Raw genomic sequence first — 26,823 nt, 5'->3', positions numbered from 1 at the left:
ATGACCGTAACAATCATACCAGGGCCATGTATGATAATACAAATCGTTTGCCTCACATCACACATATGCAAAAATCTCAAGTTGCTTTGCAAGCAGAAAATCAGGCTCCATATCCTCAAAATACGGATGAAAAGAGGAAAACAAATGTAGTCCCCAGCTGCTATGGGCATATGGGGCCAAATTTATCCCGTCTGTTGAAGGTTATGGAGTTCCGCCAGGGATGACTTTGATCCCGTATGTCTAGCAAAGTGGAACCAATATGTCAATATAAGACATCCTGCTGCTTCTGATGTTCACCCAATAAAACGACATCATTCGAAGTGGCTTGAATTTCCCAAATGCTCGAGTCACAAACGTGATCAAGGGGGATATTTCAAAAGTGTTCTGATTCTTGCTACGTTGATGTTAAAGCAGCGAACAACAAATTGGCTTTTTTGTCAATGAGGGCTTAAGGCTGGGAGTTGCTGGTGTTAGCGAGCGTGCATCAGCTGTAGGCACAGAAGACCAAGGGCCATTTGAAGCATTTTAACAAAACGCTGCAGGACAGGGAGCTGTTTCTGCATTCAGGTAACGCAAAGCACATTTCACTTGAAAAGCTTTTTTCAAATCAGGAACGAGAATGCCATGTAGAAATAATAGGGTTATTTGCTTTGGCATACTACGGTATCTCTAGATACCTTGGCCACAAAGTTTGCATTCTGCTCCAGCCATTTACAAGTTTAAGAGACATTTGAATCCCTTCCTTTGAACAGGGCTGATATCCTGGTCCCCAGCAGCTACTCTCTTGGGGCCATAAAGCACTTGTAAAGTAAATTCAGGTGAGCACCATGTGAAGATGTGCATATCTGGCTATTGTACAAGAGCTGAGAAGTCTGTATGTGCAAAATGGTGCCTGTGAGAATCCTAGAGGGATTCAAGTAAAATAGTGCTCTGTCATCTGATTGGGGTTCAGGTGACATTTTAGCAGAGTGAAGTTGCTCCAGGTTTATTCTGGACTAGCACTAAGTGCCCAGCGTAGGAAAGCCGCAGCTGCTGCTCAGGACTTCACTGGTGGTGACAGAATGGTCTGTCCAGCACCAGACTAGTGTGTTCAATGCAATAATGAACAGAAACTCTCTTCGGTCTGATGCATACAGGCTGTTCTTTTGGGCCCTTGATGCGCATCTGAGTGAGGCTAGGAATATTGTGTAAGTGCCAGCGTGACGAACCTGTGAGTGAGAATATCTGACCAAGCTGGTGTTTATTTCCAGCGATGCGACATTGGACTGTATGAAAGGCAGTCTTAGTAAACACTGTTCCTTAGCATAGCTGACAAAATTTTACATAAAATGATCCTCAGAGATGATTGTAGAGTTTAAAATTTAACTGCAGACATTTATAATCAAATTCAGTATATCATGCCTTATAAAGAGGATTTTGAATAGCTGTGGACAGGGCCACTGCAGTCTCGTTTATAAAGCGTGTAGGCACTGTTATCCCAGAGTGAAGAGGTATAAAAGTACAGTAGACTCGCCACACAAGCAGCAACTGGAAGATCATCTATTTTGCTCTATTTATTCCTTTGTGACCACTCTCTTCTGCCCGGGGCTTTCTCGTCTGCACACTCTGCATTACTTATGGACTGCCAGGCCAAATCTCCAAAAGACATCTGAGAACGCCTGACAGATTCCCTTTCGAATCTTGATCAATGCTGCTTTGCCCTCCACATCAGAATTAGCCGCACAGACAGTAGCCGCTGGAAATTGGGGTGAAGCCATATGCGCCTTTTGCTTTGCTCTTTGGGAAGCCGTTCCTTTGCCACAGCAGATCAAAACCAGGGAGATCACCACGTCATTTACTGAGATGGCACATCTTCTTTCAGAAATGTGGAGGACGCGGTTAATTTTAATAGCTCACCTATTTAATGTGCTGGGTTGTAGCCAACACCGTCTATTACGTGTAATGAACTAAACTGGGACATCTCTGTCAGTTGAGGGTGTTACAACTGCAAGGAGGGTTTCCGAAGAAGCTCTTCATCTGTCAGTGGCAACCGTAGCTCAGGCATCTTCAGCTGAGATAAAAGCTTTGTTTGCTTAACAGGATCGAATTTTCCTCAAAGAAGTAATTGAAACAATAGGAGAATCACCCAAACCTGTGCTGAGCATTAGCAGATGAGCTGTTTTGAAATCGATCCATTTGGAAAGGAAATAATGTGCAGATTGGTCAAGGTAATGATGGTATTGGATGATAAAGTAGACGCAGGGGTGGAGAAAGCTTGTGAGGGATATAGTGTCACCTAAAAGCTTTGCAGAAGTGCTTTTATTACCCTGAATCAGCCTGGCTTTGCACTGACACTTAGCTGTTTGCAAAAGAATTATACCTGCTTCTGAGATAAATACATCTGACAGTGAACTCTTAACCCCTCTTTCACAGGCCCCTTCTGGGTAGTAGCCGTGGAGAACGAGATGCCTTCAATTTTTCTGAGTACAGAGTTAGACAAAATGGGGTGCAAAACTATGGTACATAATTTTCTAGTGAGCAAAAAGCTTCAGGAAAAATACAGTCATTATTGAATGTAATGAAACCTGACAAATTAGAGTTTCATAGGCCCTCCTTGAGATTAGCGTCATCCATTAAACATGCTCTCTGACTGCTAAATGGCATTGTCCCATTTCACCATAAGAACTTGAGAAATCCTGAGGTAGCTCTGGCTAACAGCTGATTGAAAGCACCCGATCAAGAGCTCTTTAAAGTAAGAGGAGAAATTATCCTGATTAACATTATCTCCAAGAAGGTACTCTCTGAGTAGGCTGTAAATTGTGTTAGAAGCATTTGGGTATTGCAGGGAAGACCAAATTTGACACTGAAGTGGCCACAAAGTAATGTACGAAGTGGAGTGATCAAGGGAAGAACATTTTGTTGATTGTGGTGGGAAAATTGAATTACTCTCAGTTGCATAGCTATTCAGAGTATGTATGTTAAAGCGAATGATACTCGGTTTAAAAGAAGAGCAAGCAAATATGAAGAGCGGAAAAAGCCCCTTTCCCAAATCCTTCTTGCCTCATGATTTACATCTGAAGAATGTTTTCACAGGGAATAGCGTGGCATGCTGGTCATGAATACCTTATCCATTATGCTAAGACATCCCAGTGATGCAAACTAAATCAATACAATAGTATTCCTTAAAATGATTGCTTTTTCCTTGACTGATTGTGCATTAAAAGCAACCTTTAAATGATGGCCATTAGCACCTGAGACCTGGTCACTGGCGCTGACTGAGATGACATGAGATAAATTGCGAAGGATCCACGTGATCGTTGGTACAATCCTTCTGAAATTCACAGTGGAGCCTTCAAACTGGGAGTCAATGAGAGTGCGTATAAATTGCCAGTACGAGATGGAGGGTCTTTATCCTGGGGAAGAGGTAGCACACATACTCTAGTGCCCGGTCCTTCAGGGCACTAAGAGCACCTTAGGCAGCTTTTATAGGCATAGGCATAAGCGAAGGAGAGTGCGCTGTGGCTGTAGGTGAGCATAGTAGCGTTCCAGCAACAGATGAGCCTCTCCCTCAGTAAAGCGTCTAAAAATCCCAATCCCACATCTAAAAATGGTATATAGCATATGTGCACTGGAGTGATGCAACTGCAATTTAATTTTGCTTGTTCTGTCTCTTGGTCTCACCCGTTGCCATTCCCACGTCCCAGTTTGGGAGGTGCTGCCTACTGCTAGGCACAGTCTGCAACATCTTTCTGAAGCTTCCAGTGCAATGATGCATGACACTGAAATGCAATAAAAATTAAAATCTGGAGTAATGGCAGGTATTAATAGATATTTCTGTAGTTCCGAGGCAAAGATTTAAATGAAATTCTAAATGTCAAATTAAAAGAGCCACCTGACTACAGTTTAATGCTAGGAGCTGTCTAGTCTGGTAACGTCATCTTATTTCATGACATCCTCAATGACTAAAGCTGATCCAGAAGATTGATTTGTGGTATTTTTCCAGAATCACTTATTAAAAATGGCTCAGTTAGTGGTGCTTTGGGTGGTGTTTCAGCCAGAGCAATGGGCACTGGAATAGTTGTCGGGTGCCATCATGGCATATAAAGAAGAGTTGAAGCAAGAAGCATTGAAAGGTTGGAAAGGAAAACAAGCACTTGAAATACAAGTAAGATTCCCATAATCTTACCTCTGCCTAGAAGAAGGAGTCTGTCAGCATGGCTGACACGGTGCAGAGCAGAACATGATGAACGTGAACACAATCCCAGAGAAGTTAAGTTTGTTTCCCGCTAATCTAACTGCTTATAAGCGTTCACGGTGCCCATCCCTGTAATACCTGAGCTATGTTTGATTGTTGTTCAGGGCTGGCAGCTCCTGTCTCTTATCAAGAGCAGGTCTTTAAGGAAGATCTCTGTTGGCTATGATGTAGCTTATATGTAAAAACATTTACGGTAGCTGCTTACATCTATACTCTTCCGAAAGATAAAGCACTTGAGTGCACACTGAATGCCTGCTACCTTCTCATCTCCCTGACATTCATTATAAACTGAGAAGCCAAGTTTTTTAAAAGCTATTTAGATGTTTTGTGCTGTAACTTTCTCTAATAGATATATTCCTATTGATTGCAATGAAACACACAGAGTAGAACAGAACAGATCAATTGAAAAGTAAAGTTAAGACAGCAAGTACACTTCTTTTCCACTTACCTTAATGGAAACAGTTACAGCTGGATCTATCCCTGGTGTAATGCTGCTGAAGTCAATGGAGTTGTACCAGCGATGAATTTGGCTCCTAGTGTTTTGTTTTGACCTTTTCAGAAGGTTGCTCTGCAGGAGCGAAACTATTAAACACAGCCAGCGATACCTTAAGTCGAAATATAGAAAAGGTAAAGCTAGAGTGCATAGCACCTTCTTCATTAAGGGAGAGGCCTGACTTTTATAGAGTGAGGGAGAAAGAATTGATTCTAGATAAGTGCTAAACTTAGTCGGTGAATAACAATCCCAAGTTGGCCTCAGACTTGGACGTCTCTGCATTCACGCACGGCTGTCTGGAAGGGGCTGTGTGGTCCTTCCATACATCTGTGCATCAGGACAGTTTTGAGTCGGGTGTCGGTTCCTGCCGATACGCTATTCATCCCCTCACCAAAAATCCATGTAAACCGACAGAATATACTAATGGTTCAAGCGTCCCAAAATTGCCTGGCAGTGCTCTGTGTGATGATCTTTATTAGCAGGTATTTTTGGATTTCAGTAGACAACACAGATTCTTCATGCAGTGCCGTTGTCTCAGGAAGGCAGGGAATAGTGCTGTGACTTTGGAGTATTTCCAGCCTCAAACCGTTCCGTTTCGCACCACTGGATGCACTCAGCCAGGCTAAGAGAGAGCAGCATGTGTTACGGCGACTGACAGGCAGCAGTGCAACTGAGAAGTGGCCCTCAGTGTTGGCACCATCTCCCTCCCTCTGCAACGCCCTTTCATTCTCCACTGAAATTTCCAGTGATCTCCAAAAGCAGAAACAGTGAACCATGCACGACAAGGACAAGGGGGAGGGAGACAGCCGGAAAAGCTCCATTTCCTTTGCAGATAGCTAGGTTTGGAAGGATGGCCGAAGTGCAGAGAGGTGTATCAGAGGTGTGCCCCAGGAGGTCCCCTTGCCCGCAGCAGGAGCAAACAGCTGGCAGGGCCACTGCTGCAGCTGGAGCTGCAGGAGGAGGTGGCCAGGGATGCTCTGCACCACCTTGGCCCAGGGGCAATGCTGGGGTGGCTGTCTGTGTGCTCCTACCCCTCTTCCCATAGCTTCTTCCCTGTCTCTTTTTCCCACGTCCAGGCCTCCTCAGCCCTTTCCTTTTATGGCCCCTTCCCTACTCCTGTCCTCCCCAACAGAGCTCCTCCCCAGCTGCACTTAAGAAGTTGTTGGCACCAGCGCGACGTTTGTAGACTCAGTCTGCTCGTGCGGGTGCTGCCGTCCTCGGCCCGAACACGGGCTGTGGGCTTTTTGGGGGGCAATGTCTGACCCCACCTCGCATGGCTCAAATGGAGCCGGGCCTCCCCTTCCCCTTAGCTACTTGTGTAGTAAATACAATGATTTGCAACAACTCCTGATTTTGCTGGTGGAAGAGGGAGGAGGAGTAGGTGTAAAGATTCCTCGAGTCGCTCACACCTACTTACTTAGAATAAGGTAGAAGACCCTTTGTGTTAATGGGAACTTTTATTTATAACAGTACTTGTTGCTTTCCTTGCTAAATGGTGGGTTTTCTTTCAAAGACAAATACATCCTCAAGTTCTTCATTTGCCCTAATCCTTGCACCTTGTAGTTCCTTTACGAAGTGAGGCTTGAGTCCCTGTCCCAGCAGTGGTTCTGGAGCAGGTGGCCATGGAGCAGCCTCCCGCAGCAAAGGCCATCTCACTTTTGTAGAGTCTACTGCATTATGTTTGCCAGTTTCTCCTGAAGTGTTATCATAAATAATTAAAGCTAAACTGTGCTTGTTAAATAAATGAGGAACGCACATGTTCAGATGCATTATCTATGCTTTAATTGCACTCATTTGTCGAGGCCCTCCTCCTGCAAGGAGGCCTGAGTGGAGGGCTGCGGGAGCTGCGGGATGTGGGCTGAGGTGCTGGCCCCTCGCTCGTTTGCCCAAGAATGTTTAAAAGGAGTTTTTAGCATAGCAGTGAACGTCATCCATTGCGGCGAGGAGATGTTCCTGGAGGCAGGTGCTGTCCTTTCGCTACAGGCTTTAAAAATGTGGAGAAGCTGTTTCATGGGGCGAAACCTTTGCAGAGCGAGTTTCTGGCATCCAAGCTGATGCTCAGACCATACCGGACAGCCGGGTGCAGCCCAGCGTCTCTCCCGTTTACAGCCACGTCGGCTCCAGCTGGGAGCTTCACAGCGCACGCTGCCCGCGCCCGCCCCCGTTATCCCCCCTGGCCAGGCTGCGGGGCTCCCCAACACCTTCCCCGTCCTGCTTCCTGCACACGGGTCTCTGGTTGTTTTAATTTCCCCTGCAGTCTTCTCATGTATTTTCAGTCCGTCTGTGCTCACCTAACACATACATGCCAATGCACATGCTGCATGTGACCTAACAGGTCCCAGTAAGTTGCCGCCGCGCAGCCGTGGGTGCACGGGACCGCTTGGGGTCCACCGATCCGCAGGCTGTAGCATCCCTTTCAGAAAGCGATCTGGCTTCGTCTTAAAACATGGTTATAAAACTAATTGCTGCACAGAGTCTTACAGCCGTCCTGATTAGTGATTTAAAACTTCTGGACTCGGTAACTCTATCTTCATTAGGAAGATCTGTTTTTATAATAATTGTCTCTAAAGAGGACCTGGGGGATTATTAAGAGATGGCATTCATTATCAGTAAAAATACCGTGAAGAAATTTCCTAGATGAATGTTGATGTTCTGGACGATGTTAATTTTTTTTCCACAAGGAAACAGAATTTTATTTAAAAAGTATAATTATCTTAATAATTATCTTGAAAGCTAAATTGGATTTTAAGGCTTAGTGTGCGATTTAAGGCTTGGTCAGTGATTTCTAGGTGGTTGACACCTGTAGAACTGAGCAGCTGGGAAAGGCTAAGGCTGGTTATCTGGGGAAATAAACCAAACAAAAACCACAGAAAAAAGGGTGAGGAGGAAGAGAAGTAGTAGTGTCAGTGGCAAGGAAAGGCTTTGGTAGCATTTGGCATTTAGGAAACAGGCTAAGTTGGAGAGAAGTGAACTCAGGCAGCAGAAACCAACTTTGGAGCTTGAGGGCTGAACGCTGGGAGAACATGGCAGATGGAGAACAAAGGATTTTCAGTTTTCTGGGTTTTTTTTATTTATTTATTTTCTTTTTAACTAAGAGGCTTGCGAGAGAGGCTAGTAGCTAGAAGATCTGCTAGAAGACTGTGTGATGGCTCAGTAACTAGGAAGAGGACTTAACTGGTGACAGGAGTGAGGCTGGTAGGTGGAGGTGCAGTAAGGCTGCCCTGGCTCAGGAGGAGATTGGCAAAGCAAGATGATGAGCAAAAGGAACTGGTGGCTGCTGAATTTCTGGAGGTTTTCTAGCTTTACAGAAACCGGATTTGATGCAGATCAAAAGCAAGATCAATACACTGATACAAGGCAGCTGCAAGATCAGAGTCAGATGTCCGTCTCTACGGTCACCAAAGGAACATAGGTATCCCTAGATACTTCTCACAGCATCTAAAATGTTTTCTGTTGAAAGACTTTTGTCTTTATAGAGGACGTGGTTATAGAGCAAGAGAGAATGGATAGATTTGCTTTTTTTTCTGTACCTCAACTTTGCCTGCTTGATGTTTATTTTGGTTATTGTGGCTTCTGAGGCTTTTTTAATTAGTGTTTATTTCTTAAACAGAGTGCCTGTGAATGGTCCAGAATCTCATGTCTGAGGCTGCAGAAAATAATATTTTAGTGAAATGAAGGGGGAAAGTGAATTTTCTCTGAGGAGATAAGTTTTTGAATGATTGTTTGTGTCTGCATCTAGAAGAAAGGAAATGAATTTTCCTTATGGCAGCTGAGAGATGGTCATGAGGAAAAGGAAGCCATTATTAATTAATCATCAATTATTATTTTAATATTTATGTAGCACAATGTGACTGGTGCCCCACAGGGAAAGAGGATCATCTCTCTGCTTGAGGAGCCTACGTTCTAAATTTAACCATGGTGAGGGCTGCTCATGTCAGATGATGTGTTTTCATCATTCCCTGCTCTGCCTCTGCTTTTCAGTTGAATCCCATTTTAATTCCCCCTCCTCAACAGAGGGGAGCCTGCTCTAAGCAGGAATGGCGAGATCAGAGTCTAAAAGAGCACAATCAATGTGGTAAACAGAGAGGCAGGATTAGAGGTCTGATCTCAGAGTTATCTCTTGCAATCCTTACCCAGAATTGCAATAATGTAAATAAAACCTTTCCAAGAGTAAAGAGCGCAAGGTTTGGTGCCAGTTTGGAAAGACTTGCCCTTCCTGGGCCCTCAGACTGGTGTCTAAGTAAAGTTTGTTGTGTTTTTTTTTTCCTGAAGTCTTTAAATTGACACAGTTAATGGTGACACCTGGCCTCCATGGGACCGGTGGCAGAATTCTGGGATGTTTCTCTTATGGTTGTTTGCCCTGACCTTACCTCTTGCTGAAGTGCCATTCCTATTTCTGTGCTTTGAAGCAATTGTTTCTACATGCTGTGCCTGTACCTGATACTACGCTCAGCTGGCAGCAGTCAGCAGGGTAATGAACTCTGACAGATGTATTCTGATAAAACCCATATATTTAGTTCCTAGTAATTAGCTGATACATCACAAGGGTTGCATTGTAAGGAGGTAGTTTGGCGAAGCATCAGACTGAACCCCTTGGTTCGAAGAATACGTGTATGTGGCAGCCCACTTGAAGTGGAGTGGATTTGTAAGGGCAGCTGAAAACATGTAATACTGAGAGAAACCAACATTTATGTAAAGTACCTGTCATTGTCAAAGCGTGGTGTCATGGCTAGAACAGAAAATGGGAGTCAAACAGTCTAGGGTCTATTTTTGGCTCCAGCATATCTGTACTGAAGTCAAATTAATTGGAGCTAAATACAGAAATATGTCCTTATATAGGATTTTTGATCCACTTTCAGAAGAGGGATGTGCTATTTTGTTTTTCTAGAGGATGGTCTAAAAGCGTGGAAGAAGGTTGCTACATTTTGTATTAATGTATGCAAGTTTTTTCCATAAGCATCTGAGTTAGCATCAGACATACAACTTCTGTGCTGTGAGGGATGGATCTGTGGGAATCTATAGCTATTGCCAGATGCCAGTCTTGATCAGAAATCTGCTGGCTGTACTGAGATTTTGCATATTTTCCCCTGTCAGGTGACCTATTTAAATAGAAGAAATACTGTATAACACTCTTAGAGAAGTTTCTGTGCAGAGAATCCACATTCTGCAGCATAGAAGCCCAGGACAAAAAGACAAGTTTTCATTTATTAGTACATTTTCCTTTATTTAAGTAAAAATTAATATTTTGAATGTGACTTTTTCTTGTTAAAAATGATTCTTTAAAAAAAAAAACACAATCTGTTGTCTCCAGGTGCATGCCTGGGTAAAGCTACTCTAGTGCTATCTGAAGGCATCTCAGCAGAGCTCTCTCTCGAAGTTCAGCCACCTGGACTGTGAGGTTATCTTCGTGCCAGCATGGGGACATTGCTTACAGGATGTGCCGCAGTTTGGCTGTCCCTACACCATACTGTGCAGGGGGTAGCAGATACATCCTTAGAGACTACCACACGAGAGGACATTGTGTTTCAACTAGCTTCCAAATCTAGATGATTGCTCATACGTTTTCCCAGGAGTGGAGGCTTGCTCTTAGTTACAGGGAAGAGACAGTCTAAGCATTCAGGAAATGGACTCTGCAGACATGATTTGGCAGTGGTTTCATCCTCTGGACTGACTCGGGCCTCCATTGCACTGAGTGTGCTCCCTCAGCCTGCGCAGAGCTCAGCACGTCCCTTTTGGGGATCAGTACCTCCTGGGAGCAGGACCTAAACCAGTACTTGCAATGCACAGTCCTGAAATAATTCACAGAAGGAACTGTATAACAGGGTGTGCTGCCATCTCATTACAGGCTGAGAGAGTTGGGGCCGTTCAGCCTTGAGAAGAGAAGGCTCCAGGATGATCTTATTGCAGCGTTCCAGTACTTAAAGGGGCCTCCAGGAAAGCTGGAGAGGGACTTTTTACAAGGGCGTGTAGTGATAGGACAAGGGGCAATGGATTTAAACTCCAAGAGGGTAGATTTCAATTAGATATAAGGAAGAAATTTTTTTACTCTGAGGGTGATGAGGCACTGGAACAGGTTGCCCAGAGAAGTTGTAGATGCCCCATCCCTGGAAGTGTTCAAGGCCAGGTTGGATGAGGCTTTGGGCAGCCTGGTGTAGTGGAGGGTGTCCCTGCCCTGGCAGGGGGGTTGGAACTAGATGATCTTTGAGGTCCCTTCCAACCCAAACCATTCTATGATTCTATGATTCTATGATCTCGTCCGTCTGAGTTAGAAATTAAAAGTAGAGCTATCGGAGGAGAGGGATATGCCACTTCGGTTGTCTGCATTGCTGTCAGTGGAGCAGGAAGGGCACAGGATTAACAGCTGCCACAGATGGTTTGGCCGTACTGGTTTGTGTGATAGCTGAGGTCCAAATATAGCCAGGATCATGCTCATTTCTGTGCAAGACATGTCCCTAGGCAAGACTTCCACGTCTGGTAAGACAAATATCCCACTATAAGTGCCCTCCCCTCTGACAGGCACGCTGTGTGGACAGGGAGAGAGAGGGAAACCTTTCAAGATGATACTTCTGGAAGTACCTGAAAGCTGTAGCAATACTAACTTCATTGAAAGTCAATTAAAAGTCAGTGAGACTTGGGGTCTTCAATCTTTCCAGTGCTTTTCTTACAAGTTACCATCAGTACTTGAAAATCTAATCTATTGGCTATGCTTCCATTGCACCATCCGTCTGAGGATCTCTAATCAAAGCTGTAAATATCTATAAATCTGTAATACCTTATGAATTCTCTATATTGACTTGAGTTTTGGGATGTTTACTGTATGAGTATATTGATTTAGGTTAATAGGAAAAATAACCCAGTCAGTAATAAAAGCTGATGGTAAATCACTTTTCCAGGAACGTGGTTCGGGCAGGTGACAGGCAGTGTGAGGATGGAAGGATCTCGTAGGCAAAGGCCAGCAAGTCGGTGTGAGCGGCTTGTATGGCCAGTCCTTTCCTCACCGCAGCCAGGGAAAGTTGGAGGGAGACTTGCTTCAGCGAGAGCAGGGTCTCCTCGGGAGCGTGTGAGCAAGTCAGCTGTAGCCACGTTACCATCGGGTGACACAAGATACACACACCCGCCCTTCTTTATCTGGCTGTTAAGTAACAGTTTGGATTTAAAGGGAGCGTTGTTACTGCCGTCACAAGGCAGAAGTCCAGTGGAGTCCTCGCAGTTTGTTAGGTAAACAGGGTTCATGCTCAGGGTGCTGCTTCTCAGGGCTGCCTCTCGTGGTGGGAGCAGCTGCAGGATTGGGCCCCGGGAAAGAAAGCAATGGCTCATGCCCAAGGAAGGTGCAGTCAGCACAGCAGAGGTATCGCTGCAGCATGCTTCGCCTGTATCGCATGCTCCTGGAGGAAAACATCCGTAGGTCATCCCGTCCAGCAGCTGGTATGGATCTGTACCATTTTGCCTGAAGCCATTCTGTAGACTGCAGGGAAAAATATTAGCGATCCACAGGAAAAGCCATCCTGCCTGATGTGGATGTAACGTTAGGCTTAGCCGCAAGACTGGGAGCAGTAGGATTTGTAACCGAAGTATGTTTTTTTCTGGTCAAGCTCCTTGGGATATTAACTCACATTGTTCTAACTCAGTCTCTTGTCCTTGTGGTTTATAAAGCAAAAGAACTTTTTTGCTCTGTTAATTTTCTGAAGCGCAGTGTATTGCTTTCTTGTTTTAAATAAAGCTCCTGCTCTATTTTTGAATAACATAATGAGTGAAAAATGACTTTATCCATCCTGGTGGCAGGACAGCAATTTGTTCCGCTGCCAGCTGGAGGACCTGGATCAGAAACAAATTTGGGTTCCCAGGCTCTGCGCCAGGAGAGCCGAGACATATTTTGGAGGTGATGTACTTGGACTCTAGGGGGAGATTGTTGACTGAACGGAGCAAGAACACCCTGCCAGCTGGGCTGCAGAGCACTACTGCTTCTTGCCACAAAATGGACAGGTCTCCTGTCCCACACCATGCGTGGTGCTGAGGAAGTGCTCCCAGGAGCTGGAAACGCAGGTGAAGAATTCAGGATACTTTGAGCGGAAATTAAGTTCCTGCATGTATGTTCAGCCTTATTGATTAGTTATTATTATTATTGCATTGATCTAAGCACAAGGAGGTCATGCACAATGATGAGTGCAGGTTGCTGGAGGAGAAGTTGCCCTTTTCACATGAGGCCAGAGCTGAAACTTGAGTAGAAGATGGTGTAAGGCCATCGCTTCCTGTATCATAACCCTAGACTTGACCTAGCCCCATGCTACTCTTTGAAAGCACTCTCTCTTTGTCCCTTTGCCATAGCCCTTCCCACCGCACTCCATGATCCTTCCTCATCCCCCAGATCATTTCCTCCTTGGCCAAGCTCCTGCTGTCTTAGGCGGGTGCCAGGTGTGAGCCAGAGGCTCTGACTTGCACTGGAGCACCCCTGAGAAGTCTGCTAACTCCAAACCTGCACCTTTTTTAAAGGACTGAACCTGCACAGGGCCTGATCCGTTACAGCCCGTGTCTGTGTGAGGCAGCACCTTCCAGCTGCTGTCCTCCCCATGGATAACGAGATCGTTAGCTGGAATAATCTGCTTTCACATTTTGTATGGACATATTAAGTGCTTGGAAAAGCTCCAGGTACTTCAAGTGAGACTATAAAGTGAAAACTACAGACTGAGACTACAAGAAAAAGCATGTTGTTAGGACTATTCCATTGAAAAAGAACATTCTTTTCTCCTACCTGGGTAGACACAATATTCATAATTATGACTGTATGATTAAATAGTCATTGATAGGTATGTTTATGTATTATGTTTTATTATTTATATATACTTTTAGTTACTTCAATGAATGAAATACTGAATTAAGTGTATTAGTAGCACTGTTTGAACAGTAAAAAGGCACTATAAAATCAAGAGAAGTCTACGTAGATGTGATTCACATGTCCTAAATATACAATTGTTTTCATAACACAAGAAATAGGAGTTTCAGTAAAGCTATCAGGTGGCAGGTTGAAAGCAAAGGAAGAACTTTTTTCACACAGTCAATAGTTAAAACATGGAGCTCCTTGCTACAGCCTGTTGATGCAGAAGCTTACATGAGCCTTTTTTAGACAAGTTGATAGAAGAAAAGTATCTTGGGTTTATAGCATAACGCAGCATCTAATTGCATCTTGAGCTGAAGCTTTTAAGCAGTAGGTTTCCGTAAACACAGAAGAATGCTATAAGGCATCACTGTGCATTTGCCTTGCTCTTCCTTAGGACGTGGCTAGAACCAGGACATGGGCAACAGGAGCTTTGGTCTGACAATCTTCTTCAGCTCTTACAGTAAGGCTAAATGGAGTTATGTGACAGAGACATAAAAGGAGAAATAAAGGTAGCGGATTGGGTGCTGATTTAGTTAGCGCTGGTGTAAATCCAAGGGTGCAATCTGATAGTGCATGAGAGCCACAGTGCACTGGGATACCTGAGAGCAGCTTCAGCCCACCTCCCTAAGAGCTCTGCAGTATTGCACTCCCCACTCAATAAGGCAAGCACAAGCAGAAATTTCTGTCTGGCCACTTTGAAGATCTTATTCCATCTGCCTGACCTATGAAAGAAGAAATCCTGCTGAAGTAGAACCTGTTAACTTCAGAAAGGACCCCCTCTGGGTACTTGACAACTAAAATCCTAGTCTTGAAGAGACTTGAGCACATACTTGCCATGGCGTGCATGCACACACACCCCTCCCTGCACACACGTGCTTGCTCAATCACGGAGATCAGCTGCTTGACGGAGGCTGTTCTGCAAGTCCAGAGGGGTTTGTAGATGTCAAGTCAGAGTGTACACGTGCATTAGGAGAGCCATCAAAAAAATCCAGTAAAAGTATGCAGTCCTTCTCCAAACCCAGTGGAGCGCACCCAAGTGGCCAAATTTGTCTTATTGTCCTCTTGTTTCCCTGTTGCCTCTTGAACTTGTCTGATAAGCATTTGAGGTGGGTTGACCCTGGCTGGATGCCAGGTGTCCACCAAGCTGCTCTATCGTTCCCGCTCCTCAGCAGAACAGGGGAGAGAAAATATAACGAAAGGCTCGTGGGTCAAGATAAGGACAGGGAGAGCACTCAGCAATTACCATCACCAGCAAAACAGACTCAACTCGGGGAAATATATTTAATTTATTATCAATCAAATCAGAGTAGGGTAATGAGAATTAAAAAGCAAATCCTAAAACACCTTCCCCCCACCACTCCCTTTTTCCCAGGCTCAACTTCACTCTCGATCTTCTCTACCTTTTCCCCCCCAGCAGCACAGAGGGACAGGGAATGGGGGCTGCGGTCAGTTCATCACATGTTGTTTCTGCCACTCCTTCCTTCTCAGGGGGAGGACTCCTCACACTCTTCCCATGCTCTAGCGTGGGGTCCCTCCCATGGGAGACAGTCCTCCATGAAGTTCTCCAACAGGTATCGTTCCCACAGGCTGCAGTTCTTCACGAACTGCTCCAAAGTAGGTCCCTTCCACAGGGTGCAGTCCTTCAGGAACAGACTGCTCCAGCCTGGGTGCCCTCATAGGGTCACAAGTCCTGCCAACAAACCTGCTCCAGCATGGGCTCCTCTCCCCACAGGGTCACAGGTCCTGCCAGGAGCCTGCTCCAGCACGGGCTTCCCACGGGGTCACAGCCTCCTTCAGGCACATCCACCTACTGTGGCATGGGGTCCTCCACGGGTTGCAGGTGGATCTCTGCTCGACCATTGACCTCTGTGGGCTGCAGGAGGACAGCCTGCCTCACCACGGTCTTCACCACGGGCTGCAGGGGAGTCTCTGCTCTGGTGCCTGGAGCACCTCCTGCCCCTCCTTCTTCACTGGCCTTGGTGTCAGCAGGGTTGTTTCTTTCTCATATTCTCACTCCTCTCCTGCAGCTGCTGTTTTGCAGCAGGGCTTTTTTCCCCCTTCTTAAATATATTCTCACAGAGGCCCTACCACTGTCACTGATGGGCTCAGCCTTGGCCAGCAGCTCTATCTAGGAGAGGCTTCTAGCAGCTTCTCACAGAAGCCACCCCTGTAGCCTCTCCACTACCAGAACCTTGCCACACAAACCCAATACAGCAGAGACAGTTGCTCTTCCTCTGCTTGCTCAGTACCTCCCACCATGGGCTCTGGGTCCATAGCTAGGAAGCACATGCCAGGATGACTTTCCCAGGGCAGCTCGTGTGCCAGGGACCCCTCCCCACACTGGATTTTTGGGGATTCTCCAGATGGAGAGCATCCTTAGGCCCAGTTGTGGTCCCACTCCTGGTGCCGGAGTGCAGCAGGTCTCTGGCTCCCTAAATCTGATGGAGGTGTGTGAGAATCCAGAGTCAGCCATGGCTATGTACAAGGAGTGTGTGAGACCAGCGCTGCGGCAGAAGAGCAAGTAGTAAATTACTGATGGTGGTGCTTGTACAAGCCCATCTGTTTTGCCTTCTCCGCTACTGCAGTAGTTGTGACAATAGACAGAAATAAGTAAAAGTGAGGGTAATAAATGTATTATTCTCTGGCCTCATCTGGCCAGCACTCACAGACTTTCCTACTCTGTGAAGTTGTGCTCTCCCACTGACTACCCTGTAGCTACTGGAGTGTATAAATGTTAACTTGCTTTGGATTGGGACCTCCGTGTGGTAGATGAGTGGAGAAGCCACAGCTTTTCCTTTGAGTTGAATACATGAGTTTTTCTCTTTGTGAACATTTGAATTTGTTGTTTTCTGGTAAGAAATAGCTATACTTTGTTGCAACGATATGACCAAAGCACAGAGTTGCCCAACCTTCCTGACAGATGGGCACGTGCTGGGGTCTTGAGAACCATGAGATTATGAAGTTTGGAGAGCTGAAGGGGAGGAGGAGTTGCAGAAGCAGTTTTCCAGTAGAGGTAACAGCTGTGCATGGCTTTGGGTTGGGCAGTTTGCCCTGGTACCCAGCATGATCCATCTGCCTTCACCTCAGCAACATCAGCTGGCCCCAGAGTGGTGGTGAGGATTACCCGATTGGCCGGTGCCAACCCCATGGCATGGGAGTCTTGCGTGAATTTGCCGAGACCAGTGTCTCAGGACTACCCAGGTGACCTTTTAGGTCAAAGCCATCCATGGCACCCTCAACAAGAGTAGTGGCATTGACCAGTCAAGAGATTCCTTGGCAGTTGTAGCCAAGTGTTGGCTTTGCTGTACGCAGTTAAAAGCTGTACTGTCAGTTTGTTTGCTCATCCTCCCCCAGATTTGGCATTCCTCTGATTTTGCAGCCAACTCTAGGTTGTTTTTATTTGGACCAAATCATGCCTTGGGGCAAAACTGACATCACTGCTGGGTCTCATTAGGAAAATAAGGAGCAGGGTGTGGGGAGCCGGCTGCAGGAAGTGCCTCCGTTTCCCACCACTGAACTGGGAGGTGAACTCCGCTCGCCAGACAGGTTAGTGGGGTCCAGCATGTGATGGGGCTTCAAAGCAGCCCTTGCCTACACCCTTCAGCTACAAGAGGCTCAGGAATCTCGTCAGGTGGAGAGCTTTTGATAAGTTAAGACTTGCATGCTATGTGGTGTAGGCTGCTTCGTTGCTGTCTTGTGTTTGTCAGGGGATTTGGGTTTTTTTTAAATCATCGTTTTAAAGAGCAGTACTAACTGGGAAACAGAGTTTCTGTGCCTCTCTGGTAAATTCAGAATCGTGGATTTAAATAAATAAAGACTAATCATATGGTTGTCGGTAGCTGGTAAAGTCCTTTTCTTCAAGTAGTGCAGAAGTTCTTACTTGGCTTAGTTACAGCGTTTCCAGCTTGGAAAAAACAGAGTGATGAGTGAAAATTACAAGGATTATTTCATTTGCGAATTTCCTTTGCTAGCCCCTTTGTTTTTTTTCCTTGTGTTTAGATATCACTATGATGTTGCCTTATGTCTCCCACACTTTACCTTGTTTTATACCTTACACAGTGACTGGACTTCAGCTATGTAATTCCTGGCTTCCCCTTTTATCTAGTTGTTTCCGACCTTTGGAGTTGGGTTGTGCAACCGGAGTCGCGAGTAACATTTTTCCACTGAAGATCAGACACATGTCATATAAGATAGTGTCTTTAATGTCATTTTGTAGTTGCTAGTTCAACACACCACAAGTTACTAAACTTAACTTGTAAATATTGTGAGCAGTTTATCTTCCAAAGAAAAGTACTGTTTGAAGAGAGACAGTGCCTGTTCCAGCCACCCCAGCTCATGCTGCTAACATCGAACTGCAACCTGGCTCCTATTTCATGGTAAACAGGATAACAAAAGTATTCTTAGAAATGAGGTGTTTCTAAACACATCATAACCTTGTTTGGTCCAGCACCTAAACAAATGTAAGTGTTTTTTAAAGTCCTCTGTTTTCATTTTGGCACAAATCATAGATGTTCATAGAAGTATCTGTGAGCACAGACTCTGGAGATGGGCTGCTTTTCATTAACATGCATGTGCAGTTGTCTTCTTATTTCTTTAGACCTGGCCTTCATTTTGAGGTCAGACTTTAATTTCTGAAGAATATAATTTAAAGCTATTTATAGCGCTTCGTGATTACCTGCAACTACTAATGAAAAAGACTTGGCAACAGAGAAATAAATACGTAGCAGCTGCAGCTGCTTTAACTCTACTAGAGGTAGTAAAAAAGAAGGCCTAAACACCCGAGTGCGTTTATCAAGGGGGCAGAAGCAAGCAAAGTGTCTGTTTAATTGCAAAAAAGTTTTACAGGCAGGAGCTGACAACACAAGAGACTCCCAATCCCTGTATTTAAAGTTTACTTTACCGTTTGTCTGGAGTGGGGTCAGTGTTGTAGTGAATAATTTATAGGCAGCATGAATGAGCTCATTAGTCACCTTTTCAGAGTTTAAATGAGTTGTGCGGTTGTCATTACATGGGCCTTCTGTTCAGCTGCACGGCAAAAGGCAAAAGGATGGCTGGGCGGCTGGCTGGCTTGTGGCAGGACCGCCCGTCTCCTTCCAGCCTTGACTGGCCTTTGTCTTCTACTGCAACCTCCACCCTGCTGCCCAGTGCTGGTCTAGTAACCTGCAGGGGTTCCTCCAGTGATAAGTTGGGATTTTTTTTTTGTTATATGTGACATTTGATTTGATATTGTGTTGTTTTCATGTTGTATTTCTTTTTTCCATTATGGAAAAAAATAATGAAAATTGTGCGACAAGTGATGTGGAATAAGTAAAACCTTCTACCTGCATACAAGCAATAGAAGTGACTTTTCTCGTCAAACATGCTTCAGAATTTTGTTATAGCATAGCATTTTTTTGTCCTTGAAATGCTTATGGAACTACCTGAACCTTAGAAGGAGGCGTAACTATCAATGTTATATGACTGCAGGTTTACAAAAAAAAAAAAATCCCAAGATTATTTCCTAGTTCTTTGGATGCCAAGGCCTGCTCCATCCTGTGGCATCCTTGTAAGAAATATGTGGAATGAGAAATTTGCCTGCAAAATATCTGTGAGGTGTCAGGTGCGCTGAACCTCCCAGATGACTGCAGCTGTGAACTGAAGTTACCTGTTGCCAAAAAGGCTGGAGCAGTGCCAAAAGACTGAGCAGAAATTAATGCCCCGGTGGATAAATCAGCCTGTCACCGTGGAGAAGCCAAAAGCTGTTTGCAGGGAAACCCACCTCCCAGGACATGAACGTGACAGCCAAGGGGTGGTTCTCGGCCATAGCTGGCAACAGAAGTTGCTGCTGGGACGGAGGTAATGTAGTTGTGCTTTTTTTCTGAGCCAGGTTTCTTCCTTCCTTCCCAAATCCCACTTACCTGCTCTGCCAGGTGGCTGCTCTCCGGTTCAACCGTGGATCCTGCCTCGCCTGTGGCTGTGGAGGGGAGCACAGGACAGCGCAGAAGCTTTCTGCAGATGCTACTGACTCTTTTTAGTCCTTCCACTGCAATTTTTCATTGCTTTCCATTCCTTGCTCCCTGATGCGTTTGGTAGGGTGGTATGTAGTACTAAAAACACACCAAAGAAAGAAATCTGCTTAACTGTTTTCACTTTGCTTGTTTCCCAAAACCTGCATCCTCTCAGCATCCCTCCGCAGACACAACTGCAGGTCAGCCTTGCTTGTGCTTCATCACTGCATCGCCTCACACAGGCTCTCGTAGCTGTCTCTGTGTCGCCGCAGTCTGCGAATCTGGACCCGCATCTCACAGGATTTCCTCTGGGAACAGCGTTCAAGAAATGTACAGGAAGAGTAGTGCCGAGTGGAGAGTAGAGGAAAGCACCCTGAGATATCCTGTGCTACAAAGAGCTGGAAATCAAGCTGGGACTTAGTACAATTGTGACTAGGAAATCCATCTGGCACAAGCAAACGGTCAGAGGAGAATAATTGCCTGCTAACTTACAGCTCTAGTGACAGCAAATTGCCTTTAGTGTCAGGTTCCGAAATCCTCAGTTGATGAGATGTGAACACAAACTTCACTACCCGTGGGGTCCTGTTGCAATTTAATTTTGCGTGCATAAATACACAAATAAAGGACAAACTCCTGAAATCTTAGATAAAACAAACAGTTTGTATTCAGGAAAGCTGAGGCAGGACTTGAGATGTTGTCCAGAAAGAATTTCGTCTTCATTTTAGAAATTCAATTTGGCGGAACTCTTTGGGAACTTTCTAAAAGAACTTGGTTCTCCACTATGGTTTTGTCCCAAGCTTCTGATCTTTACTTCTATGCAGCGTTGGCTGCTGCTTTTCCTCCACCTTTCTTTTAAGACCAAAAATTCAGTTGATTTCTGGTTCTACTGATTACTTGTAAGTTTGACGTCAGCTGCCAAATGGTGAATACTAATGTTGAGATAACTCCAGGCCGCATTTTGCAGCATTACACCTGTACAACAGAGACCAGAGTCCAGGCACTAAACCCCAGAACACAGTTATTTCTTTTTTCAGCCTCTTCAAACACTGTAACAGTAGCAGAAATAATGGCTTGTATTGTAGTTAATGTACCAGCTGTGTTAGGTTAGGTGTGTTTTCAGACCAATATAGTCATTATAGCAGAAGACTCCAGTAAAGATATGTTTATCCCAGCAACATTTTGCTTCCTACTGGCTGGGCTACTAAAATAAGCTGCAGTGGCAGAAGCTTCCGTTTACCAGTAGGAGCTAGGTTTGTGCTTGGGGTGCGAGTATGTCGGTGTAATTACACTGGGAAAGCATCTCTCATATGGCCCTGTTTAACAAATGTATGTAGGACAAACTAGCATGCGTGATACTCTCCTCCCACCACACTCATGTACAGAAACACGCTTGCTGGTAGCTTGTCAGCTGTATATAATTTTAGCGCTAAGTATACTCATTTTCTTAGAAGCTGCAAGCAAGTGTTACTACAATAACATCGTAAATGTGCATACATTATTTTATAAAGGAACTACTTCATAAAAACTCTGGATTTTATTGTAAGAAAATCATTGTATTTTAGCCTGTGAGACAGAAATGCTGTAGAGGATACTTTTGTTTGCTCTCACTTCTGACCAAGCTATCTATCACTAAGTTCAGTTCTGTTTCTGCTGGGTTTCTACCAGCTGGGGCAAATGAGAACTTGACGAATAATTAAACGAAAGGTTGGGAAAATGCCTTGTAAGTCTGATTCCATGGTCTCAAGTGAATAAGCAAAAGATAGATCTCCTATCAGTAAGCTGGGCCTTCGTTGCGTGTGCAGCTTGTACCTTTAGCTCGTGCTTGAGGTGGGAGAAGAAAGGAGAGTGCATGCTTGTAAAAGCCACGGGGCAGGAAGGCAGGGTACGACGGCACTCAGAGCAGCTGCCAGGCAAGAGCTGCTCTTTTTCACGGGAGCGAGGCACCGTTTGTGAGCTGGTTAGGTGTGTTACCTGGGTACGAGACAGAGACTCTGGCTGTTCAGGTGGGAATTCAGAAACAGCTGTTTCTCTGCCCCAAAAGCAGGCATAGTGCAAACAGCAAAACCAGGCTGGTCTGCCGTGGTTAAAAATAAAGAAGTGTTGGTACTGCAGATTCTGTGTGAAGGGCTGGAGAAGAATGCTGGGAACAGGAGTTGTGAAAGAGGAAACAATCAAGCACATACTGTATTGATGATTTAGTTTTTAATAGTGTCCAAAGGTGTTCAATATGCTTCTGCTCTGTACAACATTAAATCCATTGCCTCAGAGAAAACAGAAGTTTAGAAATGGCAAGACTGATGGGGGATGCTAGTCATTCTGCATGGGGGAAGAATGGGAACAAAACCAGATGGCCAGTGTACAGTGTTAGAGCCTGAGATGTGTCCCACTGTGAGGGTCTGATCACTGCTCACAAGGGGCAGCAGCCCTGTCCTCTTCAGTCTTTGAAAGGTATTCTTGCACATGAGGACCCTTTCAGAACCGGGAGGTTTTTGTATACAGCTGCATGTCAAATTAGAAGTCCTAATGAGCAAGCCGAGTTGGCAAACTTGCAGCAGACTTCAGGGAAGAAATTTGACTCTGATGTAGAGAGAATAAACATTGACAAGGATGCCAGTCAATGAGGACATTATGATTGGAGAGCAGGTTTGAAGTGGGAGCTTAAAGGTGAGGATAAGAGGTGCAGGTCTGTTGAATGGTGAGACTGGTGAGGTCAGAGGGCAGAAAGTAGAAATATTTAGCAAGGTCATGTGGCTGGTCATACTACCAGCAAAGGAAGATGTTCCCAGCAGAGGTGGAGATGGAGGGGGAAGATGAGCTTTGGAGGGCTGATAAAGAGCCTGTGACCCTTGCTGTTCTCAATGGCTTGTGGGAGGTTATCAGGGATTCCAATCTAGAAGAGGATAAGAGATAAAGGAGTATAGAGAGATGGCTGGAAATCCTCATTAAATAAGATGCTGCAACATCTGCAGTTGCTATTCTGAAATCTGAGTGGAAAGATTAGACTGTTGTATATTAGCCCACAAGGCTAAAGTGCAGCTCTGCACTGTTGGTGCTTCTAATCGGCCTTCGGTACGGCAAATACTTTGGTCTTGATGTACAAACAGTTTTCATCTGTCAGTGTTGCAAATCTTTTGCTAAATGAGTTAGTATTATTCCTGTCTTAGAAATGGGGAAATCGACACCCTAATAAATTTGGTGGTTTGCCTAAGATCACAGTGAGTTACTTGATGGCCGTATGTCAGATGTTCTGCTACTGCTGTAGTCTCTAAGACAGCAATTAATGGTCTTTCAGTGGTGCTATGTGAGACTGTATTCTCCTTTCCTATATATTAAATATTCCAGCAAAGAGTCAGAAGAAGGTGGGGGACAATTTTCCCAAGAGGAAAAATATCAGTGTTTACCTCACTGCTGGTGTTTCACCACGCTGCAAGTCAGCAGCTCCAGTTGCTGCTGAGCTCAGGGGTGAGTGGGAGTCAGCAAGAGGCTGCCTCGCACCACTGCCCCTCGCGGGGTGCCTTAGTGGGGAGTCCCATGCCAGCCCCAAACCCGGCATGCAGTCCATCCCCATGCTCTCCGAGGCTTCTGCGTCACCTACCGCTGGCCTCTGCACTCGATCACACTGGATTTTCTGTCTACGCAGCAAATGTCTTGCAGTCGTCCTTCACTGTAATCCTTAGTGTGCGCTCTGGGGAAATTCCTGCCTGTCACAGAGAGGTATAAAACTCTGGAACTGATCTTATTCCATCAATATTGATGGGAAATTTTGCTACTAATTTTAAACAGAACTGAGCTGTGTACCTGAATAGGTTGCGTACAGAATGCATTCAAGGTGTAACATTCTTTGGATACTATCCTGCATCTCACAAGGCTTCCCTCTTCTCACTTCAGAAATACTTCTCATTAGCTGAATTCTTCTTGGTAGTCTGTTCTCAGACACTTGACTTTTACAAGTGATGATGAAAGCAATAAATCTCCTTGCTTGCCGATAAAAAAGACCTGTTGATTCACTCAGAAAAACGTCTGAAGCACTTGGAATAAATTCAGGTGGGTGGAGTTACGACTTGGTAATTTAGTTTGGTTTTGAAACCAAACGGCCATGAGATAAGAACAGTGTAATCTAATGGTCTGCTGACTGTTGGAGTGTTAGGGCTGCTGAAGTCACAGGGCAGGGTTACCAGTGGGCGACGATGATACTCTGCTGCCTGATAGGTATTCTTCCCCTTCTTCCATCCAGCTGCTGGCATGTCTTCTTGAAAATATGCAAGAATGTGAAATAGAAGTTCACTGGGTAGGGGAGGGAAAGCTATCGGCAAAAGAAGGTCTTAGTGAGTTATGACAGGAATTTCTAGTTTGAGAGAATCAATGCAATGCTTCTCAGCCCTGCACTTTGAGAATGAGGTAGTTGCCACTCTTGTCTAAAACTGTGAATTTCACAAGTGTCCGAGAGATTACAAGGGGTAACCCATGGCTTGGGAAATGACCAGGTACAAACACAAACATGCTGCAGGAGGATACAGTGGTGATCCTGGTTAACCGGGATAATATTGACTCTCTGGGCCAGTGCAGAATTCCTGCAAGGTCTTGAGACAGCTGTCTTAACTTTTCTAAATAAAACAGCTAAAATAATTTTCTTCTTGGTTTAGGAATAATTTCTGTGTCCAGGGCTGCACTGGAAAGAATCTTTTTTGTTTTTAAATCAAGTTAATTCCTCTCCAATTAGTTTAACTGATAGTAAGGTTTTTTTCACTCAAGATAATACTAGTTATGTCAAGGTATGGCAGCAGGGGAGAAAACGCACCATTCCTCCTAATTGCACCAGGCCTTATTTTAAAGCAAATTTCCTTAGACTAAAAGCTGTTTTTCCTCGGCAGTTAGTGCAGATTTCTGCAACGTGCTGCTTTTCTGCACAACGTTAAGACAGACCCTCAGCAGAAGCGCCGTTTTCATGGCACACCGGGTCGGCAGCAGAGACCCCTCGCACCATGCCCTGGTTGCTGCTGCTCGCGAGCGCGCTCTCCCTAGGACCTGGCTCCTGCACAGATTAGCAGGACAGACGTGTCTGAAACTGGCTGAAGGGACTCTCTTAATAGCGGAGGCTCGAGTCGTGGGTCGCCGGTGGGCTGGCAGGTTTTCCCCTCCTCGGCAGGAATTAATTGCCTGCTGGGAGATGTGCAGGACAGAACCCGGCGGTTTCGGTGTTGAAAGGTGTTTGCTCTGCTCCTCTTGAGCGGGGAGGGAGAAGCACGGCTCCGGTGCGCTGATCTTTGGACTTCTGGTGCTCGGTGGTGCCTTCAGCGGCGGCCCTGTAGTTTACCGCAGTTTAGCCGGGGTCGGTCCGGCCGGGCCTCCTGTCACCAGCGGCCGTCTCGCCACCGGCGGGGAGAGAGAATCGTACAAGTGGAAGCGGCGCTGCCGCCGGCGAGGACCGGCAGCGCTGTCAGTTCTCTCCACGCCAAAGAGTTCTCCCCGGGGGCGTCCCGCCTCTCTCCCGACCTCGAATACGCCCCCGCCCCAGGCAAACGCCGCCGGCCCGCTGCGACCCCGCCGCCGCTAGGCCCGCGGCGCCCGCCCGCCCGCCTCGCAGGCGACCCCGCGCCACGCCGCCGGGCGGGGGCTGGCGGGCCGGGGCGGGCGCCCCGGCGGCAGGACACGTCCGGGCAGCTGGCGGCGGTGGGCGCCCCTCGGGGGCGGCGGCGGGCCGGGGTCCCCACGGGCTGCCGTGAGCGCCGCCCGCGCCGCCGCCCTCCCCCACCGCCGGCGGCCCTCCCTTCCGCGGCTTCTCCCGTCTCGGCTGGCCCAGCCCACGTTTTCCCTCTCTCCCCTCCCTCCCTGGTCATGTGTCGCCTTTTTTGTTTGCAGTGGAAACAATTTCTCGCTCTTCGGCTCGCACCGCGGCGGACCGCTGCCCGTCGGGAGCGCGGGGCGGGCGGGGGGCGGGCGGCGGCCGGGCCCCATGCTGGCGGCGGTGCCCCCTGCGCCGGGACCCCCGCGGCACCCTCGGGGCTCGGGCTGAGGCGGGGGGCGCGCGATGCCCGGCTCCGTCAGATGAAAGTTTGCGCCACAGCCATGAAGGGACCGCGGTGAAACCACCGCCCCCCCCCGCCAGGTAAGTTGTCGCTGTTGTTGTTCGCCGGGACTGCGCAGGGCGCCGGCGGACCCGCCTGGGGGGCGGCACGGTCCAGCCCGGTCCGGCCCAGCCCGGCTCGGCTCGGCTCGGCCGGGCCCGGCCCCGCGCCACAACTTGGCCAGGAGTTGGTGCGCGGCCGCAGCGTGCGCGCCGCCGTGTCCCCGCCGAGCCCGGCCGGCCGCGCCGCGGGGCCGAGCCGCGGGGCCGCCTCCGGCCCAAGGTGGTCCCGCCGGGGGCTTCCGGGAGCTGCTCGGGCAAGGACTTTTGAATAGGCGCACGCACGCACACGTATATATAAAGAAGAGGCTTAAAGAGGCGCCGCTCGGTGCGCAAGGGCCCGCGGCGGGCCGCGAGCGGCGGGGCAGGCGCGGGGAGAAGTTGCCTTCCCGGCGCGGCGCGGCGGGGCCAGCGAGGGCCGGTGACATCTGGCCGGCATTGGAGGTATGCGCGCCGCCGGCCGCCCGCGCCCGCCCAGCCGGAGCAGTCCCAGTCTCCTAGCAACGCCATTGATTGGCTGCCGCCTCGGCCAATGGGCGCCCGCCCGCCGTCTTCCCTCCCCCCCCGTGCGACAAGTACGGTGGGAGCGCTGGGCGGGGGGGGCCGCCCGGTGCGCTTCCCCCCCCCCACCCCCGCCCGGGGTCGCTTCCCCGGGCCGCGGGTGAGGCGGGCGGCAGCGCCTGGCACAGACGGGCGGGAGGGCGGGCGCGGAGGCCCCCTCGAGCGAGCGGCTCTGTAGGTATCTGGTGGAGCACCCGCAATTGGCAGCGGATTAAAAATGTTCGCCCAACTGCGGGCTCTCATGTGACCGGCGCTCCTTTGTCTGGCGGCGGGGCGCCGCGGCAGCCGCCACGGGCGTCCTTAATCGTTTTACCTCCCCCCACCCCGCTCCCCACATTCCCCGCCGACCGAGGAGGGCCAGCCCCGGGCACCCCTCCCGCTCACGGCGACCTCGCTGGGAACCGCGCTCCGGCCGGGCTCCGCCGGGCCTCCCTGCGCACGCCGGTGGCCGGCCTCAGGGTCCCGCGACCGCCCAGTCGCTCCCGGCACCCGTGAGGACCGCTGCCTGGAGAGGGGGGGAAAAGAAAAAGAAAGAAAGAAAGAAAGAAA

At 47.4% G+C, this 26,823-nt stretch overlaps 1 protein-coding gene across 8 annotated transcripts in view; it reads left to right on the top strand.

The window, feature by feature from the left end:
- The window catches only part of FOXN3 (forkhead box N3), a 230,669-nt gene that overhangs the window by 52,234 nt on the left and 151,612 nt on the right, over nt 1-26,823 (top strand). Inside the window, exon 1 of one of the 8 annotated variants that reach the window (XM_086613087.1) lies at nt 25,667-25,695. The exons of the other annotated variants lie outside the window; for them this stretch is intronic. The gene's annotated coding sequence lies outside the window, so the exon portion shown is untranslated. Of the gene's footprint in view, nt 1-25,666; nt 25,696-26,823 lie in introns of those variants that run through there. 8 annotated transcript variants of the gene reach the window in all.

The sequence above is a fragment of the Tauraco erythrolophus genome, chromosome 6 (assembly GCF_009769465.1).
Source record: "Tauraco erythrolophus isolate bTauEry1 chromosome 6, bTauEry1.pri, whole genome shotgun sequence".
Lineage (NCBI taxonomy): Eukaryota > Metazoa > Chordata > Aves > Musophagiformes > Musophagidae > Tauraco > Tauraco erythrolophus.
This window is presented reverse-complemented; position numbering and strand designations above follow the sequence as displayed.